The sequence below is a fragment of the Haliaeetus albicilla genome, chromosome 5 (genome assembly GCF_947461875.1).
Source record: "Haliaeetus albicilla chromosome 5, bHalAlb1.1, whole genome shotgun sequence".
NCBI classification, from domain to species: domain Eukaryota; kingdom Metazoa; phylum Chordata; class Aves; order Accipitriformes; family Accipitridae; genus Haliaeetus; species Haliaeetus albicilla.
Window position 1 is genome coordinate 32,980,851 of NC_091487.1, and position 21,752 is coordinate 33,002,602.

Here is a 21,752-nt window from a genome sequence, read left to right on the forward strand (position 1 = left end):
AGTTATTTTGAGTTTTAAGCCATGACTAAGAAAGATGCTATGATGACAGCAGGGCTCAAAATAGTGTCAGCAGCAAGATGTGAAAAGGCCTATGAGGATTTTGGAGCATCCAATCTGACAGAAGATCTCCTGCTGGGAATGGAGTTGCAGCCTGAAGGCAGCAGAAGTCAAGGTCATTGTTCAAACAGTAGGCTAGTCACAGATATGTTCGTATACTTGAACAAGCATTGACCTGTGGAAAACGGCTGTGAGCAAAACAAAGAACCATGATATTAAGCATGCAAAAATATTTGTCCTAAGTGGAAAGTAACGTGAAGTGACAAAAACTGAGCAGTTTTTGTAAGGAAAAGGCAAAGTGTTCCATTAGTTCCGTTTTACTTGATCTGATCCCGACGGAAACAAACAAAAGGAGTATTTTTTGTGTCCAGCAGTCTGCTTCCACAACATGAATGAACTGGGCACTCCTTGCATGTCTGGGACTGTCCATGGCTGGCTTGGTACCCAGAGGTACTTCTGGCTCTCTTCTGGAATATTTTTGTTGTTTTGAGCAAGAGAAGACAAGGAGGAAACAGGTGATGGGACACTGCAGTATCCAAGCTGACCAAAATACTGGCCAGTATGAGCCAGTCAAAAGTGTGTGAAAGAAATTATACTAATTAATAACTGGAGGAACAGTGGCTTAGTCTAGAAAATTACAGCTAATGAGTTTACTTAACTATAGATTTTAAAACAAAACAAGAAAACAGTCCTTTCCATTGCCTGTGAAAGAGGTTTGGCATACTATCTCAACAGCAAAAATATTCCTAATAAGATGGCATATATACTTTAGATAGCACCATATTTCTTTTGGCTACAGAACCATTGTAGATCTCATCTCTGGATCTGTAGCCTTCCTGGCTGTTGCACTGCTGGGGTAGGTTTTTTTCATTATTGTTTCCCCTGTTGCATCTTATGTTGCTGAAAGAAGAATCGCACCTATTCCAGTAACAAATACCATTACCTATTTTTCACTAAGTTCCACTTTCTGTTATAAATCAAAAGCTTCCCATTTCTTTACCTTAAAACATAACTGAAATATATAGTTCAAAGTGAAGTATTGTGCCCAAACACACATGGCCAAATTTCATGTTTCACACAGAACTTTCATAAGCAGTTTTAACAAGATCTCCTAAAAGACAATCCACATACATTAGGTTCAGGTTTAACAATAAATTAAGGGTTGCATTGTGACTATAGGAGGTTTTCAATTTGATGAGCTATTTTTAAATAGCTTTGAGGTAAGCATAGGTAGTGTATTTCTGACACACAGTCATAATAGATTTTACCTCTCCAAGAAGTGGGTCTTGATGCTGGCTTTTTGATAAATCTTTTCAGTGAAGCAGGACCATAGTGCTGAGGAAATTATCCATCTTTATGGACGTCTATCATATCTGCAGTTTTCAGAAAATTCCCAAATACCATATGAATATTTTATAATGATGTTTAGCATTGAGCACCCGACCCAACCTTATAAATGACTCTTCTGTATAATTAGCACATTAGTCACTCTGTAAGATTGAGTCTGATGAATTATTCAGACACAGTTCTGCAGAGCTGCTGGTTGAGGGCCCTCTGTAAGGGCACTTTAAAACTCTCCTGTTAAACTTTGAAGTAGTAAGGAGGGAAAGAAGTGCATCTGAAAGCAGAGAGAAACACTGATTTTTATTGCCATATGAAGAGCATTTAGAAGTGGAAGGGAAAATACATTCAGGAAAGGGAAGCTAAGACAAAAAAAAAATTAAGTCCTTAATTAAAAATGAAAAAAAAAAAAAAAAAAAAAAGAAAAGATGTCTATGAAGACACAGAGCCACCTTCTTTGTAACCTCCAGTGCAGTTCAATGAAGGTGGTTTGAAGAGGTCCACTATATGAAGAAACACTATGCACCCAAATGGGTGAATTTGGTCATTAATTTAATTACCACATTTTTATCTCTTCACAGCCTGTTTATGAGATGACTTTGTTTTTTTCAGAAATTTAGAATTTTTTGAAACAAATTTTATCTTGTAGATTTCTTGTAGTCTTATTTGACATCTCTGCCTGCCATTAGTTGTCATTATCATTTGAGTAACTGGTAAGATCAGTCGAATGATATTGTTTGTTTACTCTTTGATTGATGGTAACTGGTGAACAGAGGGTCAGTTGGATAAAGTCACTGTGCTTGTCATTAATTTAGGAAGAGTGGCACATGGCTGTCTAGTAAGGAATTATAAGGGCATTCTAAAACCTTTCTTATCTTAACTGCTTCACTTATTTTTCTTTCTGAACTGCTTGATTGGCATATAACTGCTAGAAAACCTGTGCTATTGAAGCAGGCTCAGGAGAAACAAGATGTTCACTTTAAGTGAATACCAATCACCAATCTACAGATCAAATTTATTAATTGCATCTATATGATAGCTCTAACAGGTGCTTATCTCAAGGTCTTTCTCTCCTAGGTTACCTCTAATGCAATTTCGAAGGCAGGACATCACCTCAACATTTTTAGGCATCACCATAGGTACCTGCATGGGACCAAGATCTGTAATCAGATGAGCACAGAAGGAATAAAGCCAGCAGTCATTTCAAGCCAAAGGCAAGAGGATGTCTTGCTGCTGTCAGCCCTAACCAGCAGAAAAAGTACTGAAGCCAGAGCATGGGAAAGAACCTGGCTCTAGTAAGAACACATCTTAGTCACAGTAAAGGTCTCAAACTGGAAGTTTTTTCATAAAATTAATATTGTATCTTGATGAGAGAAAGCTGTGCTATGGTTTTAGTTGCAGTTGTTTCTAGAATGTAGGAAAAAAAATGCTGTCTACTCCTTCAGAATACAAAAAGAGCTGGATTTTGTTGACAGTGTTGGCCCATTTCACCAAGATCTTTCCATCTGTTGCCATGTATCAGGTTTCTGATTTTGGTTTCATTAAGAATACATATCTTTATTATACTGTCTCTGATACTTTATATGTCCAAGCAACACTGGTAAGGCCACACCTGGAGTGCTATGTCCAGCTCTGGGCTCCCCAGTACATGAGAAACATTAATATACTGGAGAGAGTCCAGTGAAAAGCCAGGAAGGTGATTAAGGGACTGGAGGATCGCTCCTGTGAGGAAAGGCTGAGAGAGCTGGAACTGTTTAGCCTCGAGAAGAGAAGGCTTGGGGGGTCTTGTCGATGTAAATATCTGAAGGAAGGATGTGAAGAAGACAGAGCCAGGCTCTCTTCAGTGGTGCCCAGTGACAGGATGTCCTGGTTTCAGCTGGGATGTAGTTAACTGTCTTCCTAGTAGCTGGTACAGTGCTATGTTTTGAGTTCAGTATGTGAAGAATGTTGATAACACTGATGTTTTCAGTTGTTGCTCAGTAGTGTTTAGACTACAGTCAAGGATTTTTCAGCTTCTCATGCCCAGCCAGGGCACCTGACCCAAACTGGCCAACAGTGTATTCCATACCATGTGACGTCCCATCTAGTTTAGGAACTGCGAAGTGGAGGGGGGAGGGATTCGCCGCTTGGGGACTGGCTGGGTGTCGGTCGGCGGGTGGTGAGCAATTGCCCTGCGCATCATTTGTACATTTCAATCCTTTTATTACTACTGTTGTCATTTTATTAGTGTTATCATTATCATTATTAGTCTCTTCTTTTCTGTTCTATTAAATCGTTCTTATCTCAACCCAGGAGTTTTACTTCTTTTCCTGATTTTCTCCCCCATCCCACTGGATGGGGGGGAGTGAGTGAGCGGCTGCGTGGTGCTTAGTTGCTGGCTGGGGTTAAACCACGACACAGGACCAGAGGCAATGGGCACAAACTGAAAGACAGGAGATTCTGTCTGAACAGAAGAAGAAACACTTTTTCACTCTGAAGGTGACTGAACACTGGCACAAGTTGCCCAGAAAGGTTATGAAGTCTCCATCCTTGGAAAAACCCATGTAGACCTTCCCCAACAAGATCTTTGGGCTATTTATGAAATGGGTAAATTCTGCTAATGTAACTCCTTTCATATTTGTTTCAAAAAATTACCTTTGTGGCAGAGGCATTTCCCCCTGTCCCTTTCTCTGAAAACAAATGGGATGTTCCCACAGGGGACTATTGTATAACATGGCACAAATTTCATAGTCTGGAGCCAGATTTCAGCTCAGTAGAGTGTTTACGAAATGCACCAGTCTGGTTTGTGTGGTCATGACTCCCTCTAGTGATGTCTACACAGTCTACCATAATCTCATACCAAATGGATTCTTGAAATAAGTGTCCATGCTTTTTTGTACTCATTGAACTCCATAATAACTAAGTCATGCTTTATTCACATATAGGTTTTAGCATCAGAGAGCCTTAATTCACAGTGCATCAGATCTGATGGCATTGACACATGCTAGAAAATTTGAAAATAAACTGTGGAAAAAAATGATCCAGAAAGAAGGAAATAATATCAAATTTCCTATAAATTGTAATGGTTTTAATGTACAAATAAGTTGCAAATAAATCTTATTGTAGAAGTAGAATTAAAATGCCAGAATATATAGCATGTAAATTAGAGATCTCTGTTTAATTGAGCTCTAATGTTAGGCAATGCTCAACAACTGAAAAGTTCCATAAATCCTTGTTCTAATCATAAATGGCCTGTACTTTTTATGGATGGGTATTTTTCTGTGAATCTGATTGTCTGCTGCCTAGTGGAGTACAGCTATAGCTGCTTTGTTTATTGTCAGCACTCTGGGGTGTTCCAATGAATAGTAACCTGCAAGCCAATTTGTAGCCCCAGGGAAGGAAAAATAAGAAATTAATTCCTTTATCCCTGACTCCTCATACCAGATGTGTGACCCTTAATTGCATTCACAGGAACTTATTCAGAATGAATAGATAAACCTTAAACTGCAGATGTGCCAATTGAATAATACAACATTGCAAGAGTTTTGTTGTTGAAATGAAATACAGTTGGATTCATCTTTTTACCAAAACACTGTGTATCAGAATAAGGTCACTTTGTCAGTTTAACTTCAATTTCAGAATTGTACAAAACCAATAACAATGCTTTCTATAATCTCAGTTGTAAGACTTTATTTTTTTATTAATCAGTACCAAATTAAAGTAGGAGTGTAAAGCAACCAAATATTCCCCAGTGAATTACAATACAACATCCCTGAGTGATAGTTCAGGACACAAGAAGGAGTCCACTGAGAGCAATGTTATAAATACGGACAGTAGATAAGTGATTAAGATTAGAATATTAGGTAGTCTTATTCTCCCTGCACTGCATTTCTCCTTATCTCCACCTTGAGGGTGGTATTACATGCGCTAAATTTGCTTAATGGATGTTCATTATTCTTTCAGCTCTAAACCAGAATGAGTCACAAGGACCTTTTTCAGGTGAGGGTCGCTGCATATTCTTTAAAGGCCAACCTTGTGAAATGAGAACACTATGAAATAATGTATTCAGCACCCAAAAATATTACAAAATGCCTTCAAAAACTCAATCTTTAAGTCCTCATAAAATAGAGAAACCTCTGCTTTAGAAAGTGATTTGTAGCTTTCTTTGGAAACATGTAAGCACACCTCAAAAAACAGAACTCGGTAAAGTTCACCTGAAGCAACTTATTTTGTATGCTGAATCTGCAGTTCACAAATTGATCCACATACATAGTAGCAAAACTGCAATAGATATGTAGAATTCTATCTTGTTACAGAAAATATTGAGTGTTTTATCCTCTACCTATGAGTATTTCTTTCTTCCCTCAATTTACACAAAGCAGGAATGGATCCTAGCCATTTTGTTTTGGTTCTCTTGTTATACTTTAAAATAAAATAAAGATTTTTCCTTATAATTAGAGTTTTACATCACCCTAAACCTGAATGAAATCCTCTCTATTTTATTTGCTACCGCCACCAAAACTCTCTGCTATTTTCAGATAACGGATACATATGTGAATTCCAAAGCATGCTGTAATCTTCAGCATGTTTGGGAAGAGACTGAATGAAATTCCCAACCTATGTGACCTCCTCACAAAACAGTCTTCCAGGAATTCTCTCGTGTTTCAGGAGCAAAACATTAGTTTGGTACTATTGCTTTAATGACATATAGAGACCTTGTATTTTCATTTCCTTTTTACTTTATTCAGATATTTTTACATCCTTATAATCTTGGAGGTTATTATCAGAAGAGCTGCAATCTTTTACATCACAAGAGAAGTAAAGTAGCCTTTGATTGGGTCATATCTGTAAAATTACTGTAGGATCAAGAGACATTTTAGGATGTTTTTGGCACGTGACAGTGAGGGTGAATGGGAAGACACAGAGGAACTGTGATATAGGTAAGGACAGCTGCAAACTTGCAAAGTTCTGGTTGATTTAGATAAAGGAATAGAGAATTCAGAAGTCTTCAAATATTTTGCATGTCTTGTATATTTCAAGCCAAAAATCTTGTGTTTATTAATTAGTGCCATGAGATGTTACTTAAGAAAGGAGGACAGAACAGGGTAAGTATGTTTGTAATTTATTCTGGTTTTGATTTCTCACTTCTTACTGTTGTTCTTTATTTACACTGTTGGGATAAAATGGATAAAGTTCGAACAGGTGGTAGGTTCAATGCAAATGGTGAGGCTTTCAATTCTTCAGCCATACTGCTTCATAAATGAGCAAGTGAAGTTGCTTTAGAATTTAAATATGTAAATTCATCCTGTAAAGATGAGAAGAAACATTTGTAGTATAACTTTTTCTGAGAGAGGATAATACACAGGTTACCGAACTACAAGGCTCTGCATATACCCAACAAAAGACTCCAAAGGGATGAGTAAAAGGCTGAAGATATTGGGAACCTGTGCTGCATCCTAACCTTGTTACATTTCTAGTAGGTTACATTTTTTCTGGCGAGGTTCTAGTTCTTCATTACTAGAATAAATCTAGGTTAATGGAAGGACAAGTAAGAGCAGCACAATAATACTATCACTTTTTGTCATTCAGTCAAAGTTTTAATAAACACAAGTTCTCCTCCCATCTTCTTTTCATCAAAATCATGCCCTAAATTCCCTCTGTCCATCATAAATTTTTAATTTTTAATTCAGATGTTGCTTTAAAGTAAAGAAGATGATAATGTTGCTGTTGTTATTAGCTTTAAATTTATTTGCACCTAATTTTTTGATTAGCTATGACATGTTGTTGGATAGTAGAATTACCTGTGACATTAGCATAAGTCAATCAATCAGGTTGCTTTTTTAAAAAAATAAAAATGTTGCATACGTAAAATAATATGAGCTAATAAAGGAAAAGTTTCTGTGGGGCACAGGAAGCCTTATCATTCTCTGATGCCAGATATTGGTCAGTTGTTTGCAAGGAATCATGCAACCATTAATCTATTGGGCCAATGTAACTTTTCTATTGAAGAATATGAGAGAGGGCGGGAAAATCTAACCCTAGTACCAATGCCAAGATCAATGTCAGATCTTCCAAAGCCTGTCATATACCTCCTGCTGTGTTCTTTTATCCTATGTATACTTTGTATCTATGACACAGGACTCTTTAACCATGCTTTTCCCATTTTATAGCAGTAGAAATAAGGAAGAAAGAGTTTAACTTCTACATTGGTCTTGCACCTAGTGATAGGGAAAGACACCAATAAAATTCAAGTGCCCTGACTTTAATCTTTGCTTTGTCTATGAGATTATTTGGCAAAGGTGAGAAATTATTATAAGAGCTGAAAATGAGAGCTCATGTGATGAGATACCCCCCCCACCCCCCATTTAATCAGTCCAGTGAAAGGTGAGATGTGCTTTCTAAAAATAAGGGAGTGAAAGTGACTGGGCAGATACATTAAGAAATGTAATTTAGTGGAAAGAAAAGCTACCTATTTCACATGAAATGCAAGCAATGTTTAAAGAAAATTAAGGAATAAAACTATGTAAAGCCCTGCTCAGGTACACACCGACTTTTCAGAATTTGAAGTGTCTCCCCTGTGGATGTAATAAAGACAGTGGGAAAGCAGTTCATGCATCTTCCAGTGGTGCTAAAGCCATAAAGTTAAGCCATTCTCAGGATTTATGTCAATGTTAGTTGACCCAGATCCAAATAGGTAACTAACTGTTTTTTTAATGGAGAGTCCAATACAGGCAGGAAATGCAGTACTTTTTATGAGCAGCTGGCTAAAGAAACAGTGTCCAATAGAGAAATTAGATTTGTTGTATGTTTTGATACTTGTCACGGGTATATACAGATGTGGGGGAAAAGGACCATGGTGTATAGATACATATTCAGAGAAGTGACCTAAAAATGTTTTAATTTCAAGAAGAAATGAAGTACCTTTACTTGCTAGATGTGGAAGATATTGTTCCCAAACGTTGAATGCAAGCAATATTTTTCCTTATCACACTAATTGTTCTGTCCTCTGCATGACATCAAAATACATGAATATCAGAAGAGGTGCCTTTTATTACTACTATTTCTTGTACATTTCCATTACTAGCACAATATTTTCTAAAAATGAGTTAATGTTATAGGCTACTCTACAGTCCTAATTAGATCACCTTAATGCATCATCTTTCTTTTGCATTAATATATCATACTACTACCTTCCATGGTTCTCCAGGTTGTCCTAAATCTATCCTTGGAACTGTCCATTTCCACGTATTATATTGTGTCCTATCATTTTTTATTGACAGACAGTTTAACGCTTCTGTTGTCATTATAATCCCATGACTACAGAAAGTTTTCAGCAATATCAGAAATGCTCATTCCCTCATACCATTAGTTAAGCAACATGTTTAATGTTTGCAGTTGTATGGTTGATGTTTTCTAAATGACTCCATTTTAACAAGAAAGGTTGTTTTTTGTTGTTTCAGTCAGCCAAGTCTGCCAGGTGTCTGCAAAACATCACCTCGTATCTTTAGTCTGCTGTGTGCATTCTGCCTTAGCACTGACTGCCTTCCTGATGCCCTGTAGGATTGTCCCTAAAAGACCAAACTGATTGTTCCCATTACTTGGTCTAGAGGATCCAGTAATGCACTGGTAACTTTCATTCAATATAGTGTGCAGCTTCTCTGCATATACTATCCTTTCCCAAACAAGTGTAATGATGCCAAAAACCAGCAGGAAATGGTGCTTTGAAATGCTGTTTCAAATGCCCCGGTTTGGAATCAATGGCATTCTGCAGAACAATGTACTGGAATATACATTGCTCCAAGCACTAACTTTTTGCTTTGTCTTTTCGATAATTGCTTTAAAGGAAGCTATCTGAAGCAAAATTAAACTGAATTTTGGAAGAAGAGTTGCACTGTGCTGAAAGTTTCTAAGTTGTTCTGAGAGGCTTACTGGCCTCATTATTTTTTTGGTGAAAGAAACTCTCCTACGTTAGTGGTACTGAAGAGAAAGTTTTTTGTTTAAATTACCTACATCTCAGAGCACAGGGAAAGCAGTGATAATATGGTTCAGCTTAAGTGTAGGCTTTGGTTTGGGCAGTGGTGCACAAATCAGCAGCATAGATAATACTACTTGTGCTGAAGTGGATTATTTGCCTGCTTGTAGTGATGTTACATAATACATGCGCAGGTGCCCTCTTTGTGGCCGTCTATTTCACTCTCTGCTATCAGTTTGGATTCTTATACAGGTCATTGAAAAATAATTGATTTTTCTCACAGAGACAGTGTCAGTGTTACCAGAGAGTGATATTTCATCTTGCTATGTGTTATGACTAGCAGCCACTAGTGCTTTATTATGTCAAATGCTGGTGATTCTGCGAACATGGTATCCTTTCCACCATCAAGAAGCTGTGTGTTGTTTAACATCAGACCAATACACAGCCTTTCTGTCTGAACTCAGCTTGTTCTGCAATAGGGTGTTTTACAGCAAATGGTGATGGGTGGTTTAAATTGTCATTAAACTTTATAGAGAAGACAGAATTAAAAAATGAGCCTGATTGTTTCTTCCATAGGAAAAGGGTATCACACATCTGATTACATTTCATATACTGATCTGCAGTTAGGTAGTAGGGTAAAATTGACCTTGCGGTTTTTGGTGCACAGCTTCTGAGGACAAGGGTAACTAATTTTTCCCTTGCAAACTTGCAGATATGAGTGAAGGATAGTAGTCCAGGTTAAAGTAAATCTTCCTGATACAGTTCTAAGTCTGAAGAAGCAAGACAAGATACAGTGTTTAAATCAAGAGTTACTTAATCAAAACCAGATACAAGACAGTGGACAATCAGTTCATGAGACTTTTAGCTGAGCAACACCTCTATATTTCTGCTTTCTCACCAGAAAAAAAAAAATCAAATCCATATGGGTTTTTTTAATGGATTTTATGGAGGGCATGTAGAGCAGCTGACTGACATCCACAAACAGCTGAGGCCAGGGAGGAGGGGGGTGGTTTGTGTGAGGGCAGTTGAACAGTATTCAACTGTCTCACTAATCTACGGATTTCATAGTACTCCAATAAACATATTTCATTTTTATTGTGGTTTTTTTAGAATTTCTATTACCTTAGGCTTCTGTGGCCACTTTTATGATCTCAGTGCCCTCCTCAGTTAAGTACTATGTATGCTTTAAATACATAACTTTTTGCTCTATCTGTAAGTTTAACTCATTCATTCATTTACTGTAATTCCACTGATCCTATCAGGATAATTCTGTTCACTGATCAAGTGATTTATTTCCATTCCCCTTCATTTCATCTTAAAATATTAATTTGGGGATCAATTTTTCTGCTGTACTTGATCACTACAAGTGCACATTCTTTTTTCATTCTGTTTTGTTACCACACCACAAAATTATGGTTTTCCTTCTATATTTCCTGTTATACAGTTCCTGCTAACTTACTGAATTACAAACACAGGATATATTTTTACCAGATCTTGTGTGTTTGCATGAATGGTTATTGTCAACCTGCTGATTGCTTATGTAGCTTGCTAAATATTTATTAATTACTGATCAAAGAAAGTTGTGAGTTGTACCAAACCCATATCTACACAGGAATGTAGGAATTGCAACTCTGATTTTTGTCTTGAGGTGGGCCACCCCCTGGTTCATACAAGATTTCCTTGAAGACTATCCAAACTTCCAATACTGTCATAAATGACCTCTTTTCATCACTGTCGGGATGTAAAACTGTTAGGACATAAGAGCACTCAGGCCACATATCTTCCTCCCCAAGTTCTTGTCTTAGAATACAACCATAACAATTCCCTTGTTAAAGCAGATCAAATATATCTGAACTCCTGAAACCTGATGCTGAGAAATTCTCCTAAGAACTGCTTATACATCAAAGGTTTGCTATTACAAGTCACTTTTTGTGCACAGAGCTACAAACTCTGAGAGATGAAAAGTAATATTCAACTCTCAAAGTCACATGATTTTCTTAAAATTCATTGAATAATTATAACATAATTGGTTACATTTACATCTCTTAAATCCTTATCTTCTTATCTTAAGTCCTTATCATCTTATCTTATGGCAGAAGTGATACATGGAGTTGATGGAAATGATCAGGGAGTTCTGGACAATGTACTTTTTCCAACATAATCCATTGAGCTGTACGTGAGAAATGTAAAAATGTACATACTTGTGTGGTATTTTCACAGCTTGCTTTTCACTGTGGAGACTGTCTATAACATGGAATCAGCTAAGTAATCTGGAAAATGAGGCTCTAGGAGAAAGAATGCAGAAAGGGAACTTTGTAGTCATTTGAAGTTTTCCGTGATGTATCAAGCGTAAGATTGCTAAGGAACAAGTCAGGTAACACAAGGATCTAATACCATTTTAGATGACCTAATGTCTGCTATTCAGCTGACTTTCCAGAAGGGTGCATAACTGATTTGTGTCCTGTGCCATATCTACACAATCCAATGTGATTGAATACATTAAGGCTTCTGAAATAGCACTAGATGCCTACTTTTAGGCACTAAATAGCTCTACAGGGACCATGATCCGTTCTGCCCTTTGCAAAAAGAAATTTTACTTCATTCCTTTGACAACCTCTTTTCATAAAAATAAGTACCATTTCTTTACACACTATGTTGGAAATACAAAATATGAACACACACACACACACACACACACACACACACACTTAGTGATACTTTGAAAATGTTTAACCCTTTTTATACCCTCTACTTTTATTCAGGACTGTACAAAGAATATTGCTGGGAAGATTTTACTTGAGATTTTTGACTTACCAAAACCAGGGCACTCAAGACAAAGAATAAGAGGAATTCCATTCCTATTATTCTGAAACCTGGTGTCGTGGTTTAACCCCAGCCAGCAACTAAGCACCACGCAGCCGCTCACTCACTCCCCCGCTACCCAGTGGGATGGGGGAGAAAATTGGAAAAAGAAGTAAAACTCGTGGGTTGAGATAAGAACGGTTTAATAGAACAGAAAAGAAGAAACTAATAATGATAATGACAACACTAATAAAATGACAATGGCCATAATAAAAGTATTGGAATGTACAAATGATGCGCAGGGCAATTGCTCACCACCTGCCGACTGACACCCAGCTAGTCCCTGAGCAGCAATTCCCTGCCCCACTTCCCAGTTCCTATACTAGATGGGAAGTCCCATGGTATGGAATACACCACTGGCCACTTTCGGTCAGCTGCCCTGGCTGTGTCCTGTGCCAGCTTCTTGTGCCCCTCCAGGTTTCTTACTGGCTGGGCATGAGAAGCTGAAAAATCCTTGACTGTAATCTAAACACTACTGAGCAACAACTGAAAACATCAGTGTTATCAACATTCTTCCCATACTGAACTCAAAACATAGCACTGTACCAGCTACTAGGAAGACAGTTAACTACATCCCAGCTGAAACCAGGACACCTGGTTTTCAGCTGAGGACATCTATTTGAATTTGAACAAACCCAGATATTTTTCAGTGTTTGTCTTAATGAATTCCTGACAAGCTTCTAGATTTTTCTTTACACTGACTGTGATGCCTTCTTTTAAAGATTTTTGAATCAGCTGTCTTTTCTGGTACACATACAAAAAGACAGAAAGACACATACAAAAAGTAGAAAAGAAAAAAACAAAAAACTGACAGACTTTGACATTTGGATCAAAATGTTTATTAACATGTGCTGATAATCACCTTTTCAGGAGAGAAAGATATATTGTACTAGACAAGCTGACTTTCTGGTTCCAGCAAAATTTAATAAGGACTCTGTGCCATATTCTTATGTGCTTCCCAGACACTGCTCTCTCTCTCTTTTCTCTTTGTCATACAGAAGAAAAGGACATGAAAGTTTTTCCACCAATTTTTTTGAGTAGTTACTGGGAATGGTGGACATATTTATACTTCATCTCCCCTTAAAGGGTGGGTTCTATCTCTCTTTGTCTACAGGATGACTTGAATATACAAGCTGCTTATTAGTCTGGTGTATCAATAATGGATATAAGGCATTCAAATAGTTATAGAACTTTCTGTCTGGTTATTTTTGAATGTAGTTTATAAACCAACATATTCTGCTCTGACTGTATTAAAATGCATCCCTCCAGAGCAATATACTTTGCTGGCACAGCTGGATATTTGGTAACATAGGGAGCTGAAAGATGATGATTGTTTGAAATTAATGTTTGTCTGGTTTTATAGCACTACTTCATAAAATGTATAATACAGCATACAGAATTTTGGTGGCAACATGTATGGTTATATTAAAAAATGAACAAACATTTTCAGAACAAAGTTTTGTCTTAGGGACACATTTTACTTCTGTTTCTTATGTCTTTGTTTTTTCTTCCATTCCACAGAAGTAAAAGTGATCTTAGTTCTTCCAATATACATCTGGGGCATTGCAGAACAAATAAAGAAACCAAAAGTCTCACAAAACCTGTCATACTCCCCTGAGACAGCACAAAAGGAGAAACTTATTGTTGCGCACTTCAAAAAATTTTCAAGTTCTCCGATCCTGGTGCTAAAGGCTGCTGAAATCTACAGTATGCATAACCACACAAGATACTCTAAGCATACCTTAAATGGAGGATAATTCTGTGCTGATACTTCCCTCTCCTCAGTTCATGAGCCTATCAAATAAAATGTCCAGAAACTGTTTTTTGAGATCATATTCATTTCGATGTGCAGTGACGAATCAAAAGCTTGTCCTTTCAGGGTACCAGAAAGGTTTACTTATGTAAGTGACACTACTGGTATTGAAAAGCCAAGTTATATGAGGAAATTTTCAAAGTGTTGAACTCAATGAAAACTCTCTTCTCCTATGTGTGTCTGAGGAATTCTAAATAACTTTAAAACTCTGCAGCAGTTCCTGAGAAGAGTTGCTACTTTTTTTTCCCCCCTCTCAGTTCTGTGACCCTCTACATAAGCATAATTGAATTAGTCTACATCAAGTGGCTATCAATGGTAAAAACAATACATTAAAAAAATCACCTAAAAATAATGTTTTTCAACCAGCTGTTAAATCAAGTAATTTATTTGTTTTATTGCACATTTGCATAATAGGGCAAACTAGAAACTCACTGTAACAGATGTGCTGGTGGCGGGGAGATTTGATTACTGGCTTCTATTATTAATCACTGCACAAATCTTAAATGATTTGTTTCTACAGTTTGATCAATTTACATCATAGTACTTGCATTTATGCACAAAATGTGGAGATAAAACATCTGTTCACACCTTTACTAGCAGCACTGATTTTTTTAATAGGGTTGAAGGTTTGTGTTGAGCAAGACACAAGAGACTGACAACTTTTGAAAAGAAGATTCCACTGTTTCTAATGAGAATAATTCATAGCTGAAAGGCATTTCACATTGGCAATAATATCTACACTGTGCTTATTTTGACATGAAAAAAAAGGAAAAAAATTTCCAGAGTTATTAAAACTTTCTCAGAACTTTAGCTAATTAAATTAGAGACACTTTTGTGATGTTTTGGGGTTTTTTTGTTGTTGTTGTTCTTTGGCTTTGGCTTTTTATCTGAGCAGTTTTGGGGACTGTTTGGGAAATGATAATGTATATTTTCATGATTAAGGATCTTGAATTTTGTACTGAGTTTCTTCTAACTTGAAAATATACTTGTAAATTCCTAGCTATAGTTTACATCAGTATTTAATTTGATTACACACACTTTAAATGTCATGTCTAAATTAAATAAAAACAAAACCACAACATACATATTTTTCAGTCATTCCCTATTAAATATGACAAATGTATGGTACATGAGTGTTTCAGCTACAAGTTAGAACAACAAATTCTGTATTTTATGAAGGCTTTGATAGCTCCTAAGGAGGCAAAAGGATGCACATGGAGCACAGCTGAAGCACAGCCTACAAAGTGTAGTATCTATGTACTTCAATACATTTCAGACAAGACGTACTCTTTCTTTCTGTCTGAGGGTCAGAACTTTAAACTGTTTATAGTTGTCTCATTCATGCATCTGAATTACTGTCTTGACTTGCATTGCTAGCTATTTTCTTGGTAAAGGTGAAATCCTAGTTGGTGTAAATCCTAGCTGACATAAAAGCCACATTATCAGTTGTATACTACGTCCTTTCTGCCATCACAGGATAGAGTTGTCGTGTTCATGTGCAGAAAGTAACATTGCTGTCATATAATTTCTAGAAGATAGAATCAGGAGGTATCTAGGTTTCTAACTTCATAGTGCTTCTAGGATCAAAGGAAAGACATACAGCTATTTCCACATGGTCTTGCATCCCAGAGGAAGTCTTAGGTATCATACTGTATCTATTGCTATCTGGCTGTGTAGGTGCTGTGTTGCGCCTGTTTCCACAGAGTTCAGGTGGTTTCTGAAGGTCAATTACCTCATAATCAGCACAGAACATGGTACTGTTGCCGAAGGGTTAAATTAATTTGTACCAGCTGACTACATTTGAAACATATGTTGTATTTCAGCAGCAAAAAGTTAAAAAGCTCAGGAGCTAATGGCTGCAAATATGACAATAGTAGTCTTTTATGCCATACTGATGATTCTCATACACTGAGGAGATCTTTCCAAGGGACTTAACAATTCTCCAAGAAATAAATGGATCCAATCAGTATTTCTGGGTTTTATGCTTCACGTAGGCCAGCCAGGTGCAATGAAAGATAGGAGGGTTAAAAAGTGATTTTATTTCAGAATACAGGATTTCAGATTTCTTCTAATATTGATGTTTTAATAATCACACAGATTTTATAATTTGCCTTCAAAAAAGTGAAGAAAGCATATTTTTCATTCATTCCCTATTAAATTGGCAAATATTTTGACCTGATCATATTCATGAATGTTTCAGCTGTAAGTTAGAAATACCATGTCTGCTACGCTTGCCCTTATACTTTCATACATACTCACCTGTTAAGAAATATTAAAATATTTTTCTCTTCCTTTTAAACTTTTATAGTTAGAATTGTTGCTTTTTACAATGAAGTTTGAGGTGTAGTTCTCAATTCTAAGTGTAAGTATTCAGTAGGTGTACATTTCCTTTATAGTGTCTTTTCTTAAGAAGCACTAAGTGTTGTCTAAAATATTCAGTTTTATCAAGCATTAAAAATACACTTCCAGTTGACAAAACCTTCCTTTTGAAGTTTTTGTAAAGTATGCTCACAGCTTCCTGGGGGGAAAAAAAGACGAACAGCAACAACAACAAAACCAACATACAGTAGCAGATGGAAATACAAGAAAAGGCTTATAAGTCAGGGTTATGAGTGGTTCAGTGATTCCAATGTGAGCTAAAGGACAAAATGGAGAAAATGTCTAAGAGAGTAAGAGGGTAATACAATCCAGACAACAAACTTAACTCTATTACAGATACACAGCCATCTCCAAAGTCATTAACACAGTTGCCTGAGGTGTCTGCCGAGGAGCCAGATGTCACTCCTCCATAACTTAGCGTCTTATGATTGTCATTTAATCTGAAGGAGAAGGAAACATTGTGTTTAGATGGAACAAATATAAAGCCTAGCCCCAACAGGATTTTCTGTTTGTTTTATAAAATCATAAAATCTGAATTTCCAAGGCCACCTTTAATGCTCAGGGCATCTAGTTGCATTCTCTCCAACAGACAACATTAATTTTTGGAGAACATTTTGCAACCATTCAGAGGGTTTAAGCTCAGAAAAGATGAGCAAGATCATTTGACTTGATCTCCCACATAACACAGACCACAGAATGTCGATGAATAATTCCTTCACTGAAGGGAAGGATTATTATTAGCTATATCAACTGAGAAGAACAAAACTGTTATTTGAAAAAAAAAATTACAAATTCCATGTAAGCATAAGAATATTTGTGCAGTATGATACACTTAAATGAACAGAATGAAAAAAAAAACCTCACCTGCTTGTAAAGGTACCAAGAAGACTGCTTTGTAGGAAAACCATTAAATGACTTTTAAAAAAAAAGAAAAAAAATTACATTTTCCAAGCATATACCTACAATTACATAGGAAGTGTTAACTAATATTACATCAATCCTAAAATAGAGCAAAGATCTGTGTAAATGAAGGGGGATTGCTTAGGAAATATCAGAAAGATCTCACAAACATTAAAAAAGAAGCAGTAGCTGACTCTTCACTGCCACAAAAAAAGCCCCAAACCCCCAGAACAACCCAAAACTTCCCACTCTGTCCTTGGGTCCTGATCCCTTGGTATTATATACAGCATTTAAGATATTTTATTTTCAAGTTCTGTTCTGGAGCAAATCAACGTAAATTCTCTGACACAAAATACAAGCGTGATTCTAGGGCTTTGTGCTAGGTAGTACTCCCTTTAGGATATTGGAGAAAATTTACACCAGTTTTGGTTCTCTTGAATCTATAGACTTATATCCATAGAAACTCCCTCATGCTTTCATACTGCACCCCAAAACCATGTAACATACTCTTGGGGTCATGCTATAACACCACCAAACTGGCAGGCTGTGACAAAGCCTTCATATTATTCATTTACTAAGAAAGGACTTAGGTCATTGATATCTTAAGTTACTAGACCTCTTTATAACTGTGCAGGTCTTGGGGGACACCAAAAGGATATAAGATCCTTGATGCTTTAGCTTCTAAAACTGAAAGCTAACCACCAAATAAACCCTAACATTAATCCAATAGGGGGAATCAACTCAATTAAAAAAAAAAAAAAAAAGCTGCACTGTCACCAGCTTTTTCTCAGTGCTACAGGCTCTGCAGCATTCAGCAATAAGCTAGTCTTACAACACTTTCCATTTCAAAAGATATTTTCTGTTTGCCTTAACGTTGAGGCCATGGTGGTATCCAGAAAAAAATGGTAAACTGGTCTTTTGAAGCTCTGGATTCCCACACCATAACTGTTAACACCAAACCTAATCCTAACACATAGATAAAGTTAAAAGCCCCATCTACACAAAATAAATGACAAAAGATATTGGCTTATATCAGAAAGAATGCTGTTGTCAGCTGAATCCAAGGATTTATACTCTCTATTCTTCTATTGACGAGTTTTCTAACTATAAAATAAGGTTAGGGTTTGGGATTAGTGTTTGGGACTTACACCTATCTGCCTGGTTTATTGCTTGATGCTATACAGCCCTCAATACAGGGAGATATCAGGTATTGATTGGCACCAAGAACTTCTGTTACTCTTTTTAATGGTGATATATATCTTCTAGTTATAGTTAAAGTTAAGACAAGGGCAAACAGGCAAGAAGAGGTTGCATGCTGCTTAAAGCCAAGGACTTTTCTTCTTCTTTCAGTCAGTCTTCTGGGTATAGTTCAAGCTGGGGAAAACAGGAAGTCTCAGGAACACAAATTTTTAAAATCCAAATATTTCTGGATGTTCGAGGACTCATAAAATAAGAATGAGAATTAGAGGGACTGTTGCCAGAGTCTTTTTTATAATACTTGATTCACACATTGGGTATAAGCACATTTTGTTTTATTTAAAAAAAAATGTAATGATTATGTTGAATATGGCTTTTTAGTATTAAATAGTTTTTATCATAAAATCATAGAATCATAGAATGGTATGGTTGGAAGTGACCTTAAAGATTATCTAGTTCCAACCCACCCTCCCATGGGCAGGGACACCTTCCACTAGACCAGGTTGCTCAAGGCCCCATCCAACCTGGCCTTGAACACTTCCAGGGATGGGGCATCCACAGCTTCTCTGTGCAACCTGTTCCAGTGCCTCACCACCCTCACAGTAAAGAATTTCTTCCTTACATCTAATCTAAATCTACCCTCTTTCAGTTTAAAACCATTACCCCTTATCCTATCACTAGACTCCCTGATAAAGTGTCCCTCCCCATCTTTCCTTCAGGTCCCCTTTAGGTACTGGCAGGCTGCTATAAGGTCTCCCCGGAGACTTCTCTTCTCCAGGTTAAACAATATCAACTCTCTCAGTCTGTCCTCACAGGGGAGGTGCTCCAGCCCCCTGAACATCTTCATGACCCTCCTCTGGATCTGCTTGAGCAGATCCATGTCTTTCTTATGTCGAGAGGCCCAGAGCTGAACACAGTACTCCAGGGGGAGTCTCACAAGAGCGGAGTAGTGGGGGAGAATCACCTCCCTTGACCTGCTGACCACACTTGATGCAGCCCAGGATATGATTGGCTTTCTGGGCTGCTAGTGTGCATTGCCAGTTCATTTTCAGTATTTCTTCTACCAATACTCACAAGTCTTTCTCCTCAGGGCTACTCTCAATCCACTCATCGCCCAGCCTGTATCCATGTTTGGGATTGCCCCAACCAAGGTGCAGGATCTTGCACTTTGCCTTGTTGAACTTCATGAGGTTCACACAGGCTCACTTCTCTAGACTGTCGCAGTGCCTCTGGATAGCATCCCTTCCCTCTACAGTATCAACCACACAACTCAGCTTGATGTCATCTGCAAACTTGCTGAGGGTGCACTCAATTCCACTGTCCATGTCCCCAACAAAGAAGTTAAATAATACTGGTCCCAATGCAGACCCCTGAGGGGCACCACTCGTCACCGGTCTCCATCTGGACATCGAGCTGTTGACAACAACCCTTTGAGTCTGATCATCCAGTCAATTCCTTATCCACCAAGTGGTCCACCCATCAAATCCATGTCTCTTCATTTTAGAGACAAGGATGTCATGCAGTACAGTATCAAATGCTTTTTGATATGCACAAGTCCACATAGATGACATCAGTTGCTCTTCCCTTATCCATTAATTCGATGCCATTGTTCAGGTATAAAAACTATATACTTAGCTAATCCCATGTTCTGATTTGTAATTATTCTTAGGCATCATCATACAGGTTTAAAACAGAGATGGCATCCACAATTTTGAAATGTTCTCTATTTGCTTGGCATTTTAATTTACATTCCTTTAGCTCAAATGCAATTAGTCAGGTTTCATCCATGGAAAGTAAGGAAGTGCCTGAGTTCTACTGACTTGCTATGATTCTTGGATGGTGAAAACATTTGATGGCTTTTAAAATCCCACCCTATATCATAATTATAAAATAACTGTATTCTTTTTCCCTTTTTGCATATCTGAAGCTATTTAACCAAAATATACCAATAGATTTGTCTTTTTCTTCCTCTGCAAAATGATGAATAACTTATTTGTACTTTTCAATTAGCTTTGTTCATTTTTTTCTGACGCAGTTATTTCTCAGGCTGAAAGCTTCCATTCTTGGTAATTGCCCAGAAGTAATTGGTTTGGTTTTGGAAACTCTGAAATATGTGGTTAGCTGTTATGAAATATAATTTGGTGGGAACAGAGAGGGAGAGGACTCATTTCCAGTTTCCCATTTAAAAATAAGAAATGTGCTGCTGTTTTTGTAAATAACCCTATATTTAAAGGAATAGATGTGTTATTCAAACATTATAGGTTCACAGTCTGTGGTCAGACTGATATTGTCTGCAATCATTAAGCACATTTCAGTGTATGCTTCTTGTCTCTGCACTTAGGTATAGTAAAATGTTGAACAGATTCTTTATGTATATGGTAGGCTTCTTTCTGAGCTAAAAGAAATATTCTTAGCTGAGGAGAGCGCTGTCATGCTTGTTGAGTTTAGTTCTTATTACAGTTCCTAGTTCTTTGTTTTTCCCTAACCAGACATTTGAGACAGGCACCAAGAATGCTACCAGCCCATGAACGCTGAACTGTGAGGAATCAGGAGCTGTGCAGACCAGAGGCTCCCTGTGGGCTGGGTGCCATGAGCCACATGGGCTCCCCATGGGTGCCTGGCAGCCAGGGCCTGTCTCATTGCCCCAGCCAGGAGCAGGGCAGGCTGGGGGACAGCTTAGGACAGACAGAGTGTCAAGAAAAATCCACAGTGATGAAATCTGTCTGAGGACAAGCTGGGAACTTAAGTCAGTGGGTCCAGGCTAGAACCAGTACTGGAGACCATAACCAGGGTCAGACTCAACCCCATGATTGCTGGGCAAGTCTATAAGCAGATCCAAGCTCAAGCTTGGGAGTTCACTATCTGGGTCAAGTTCAGGGTCCAGATCAACAGGGTACATGGCTGTGACACAGCTGAGACTAGTTCAGGCAAGTCCCAAAAGGAGACCCACATCTTCAAAGCCACTCCCATGGGAAGAGGGGTCAGCCCTGCCTGTGGACTCCCAGCAGCAAAGCTAGGTGCTGCTCTCCTCCAGGGTCCCCAGAGGGTGGGAACTACCCTTAGCTGTCCTGTAACTGAACCGATCCCCAGCCGGGGGAGCCAACCCCAGGAGGGAAAAGGATGCACTTAGATCTCTGGTACTAAGATGCCTTCATTTTGCCATCTAATACAAGAAGAGAATTTGACAGTCTTCTGGTTCAAGTTAGGCTACGTTTTGATGGTCAAGGAACTCTGGAAAAGTCAAAGGTTTTA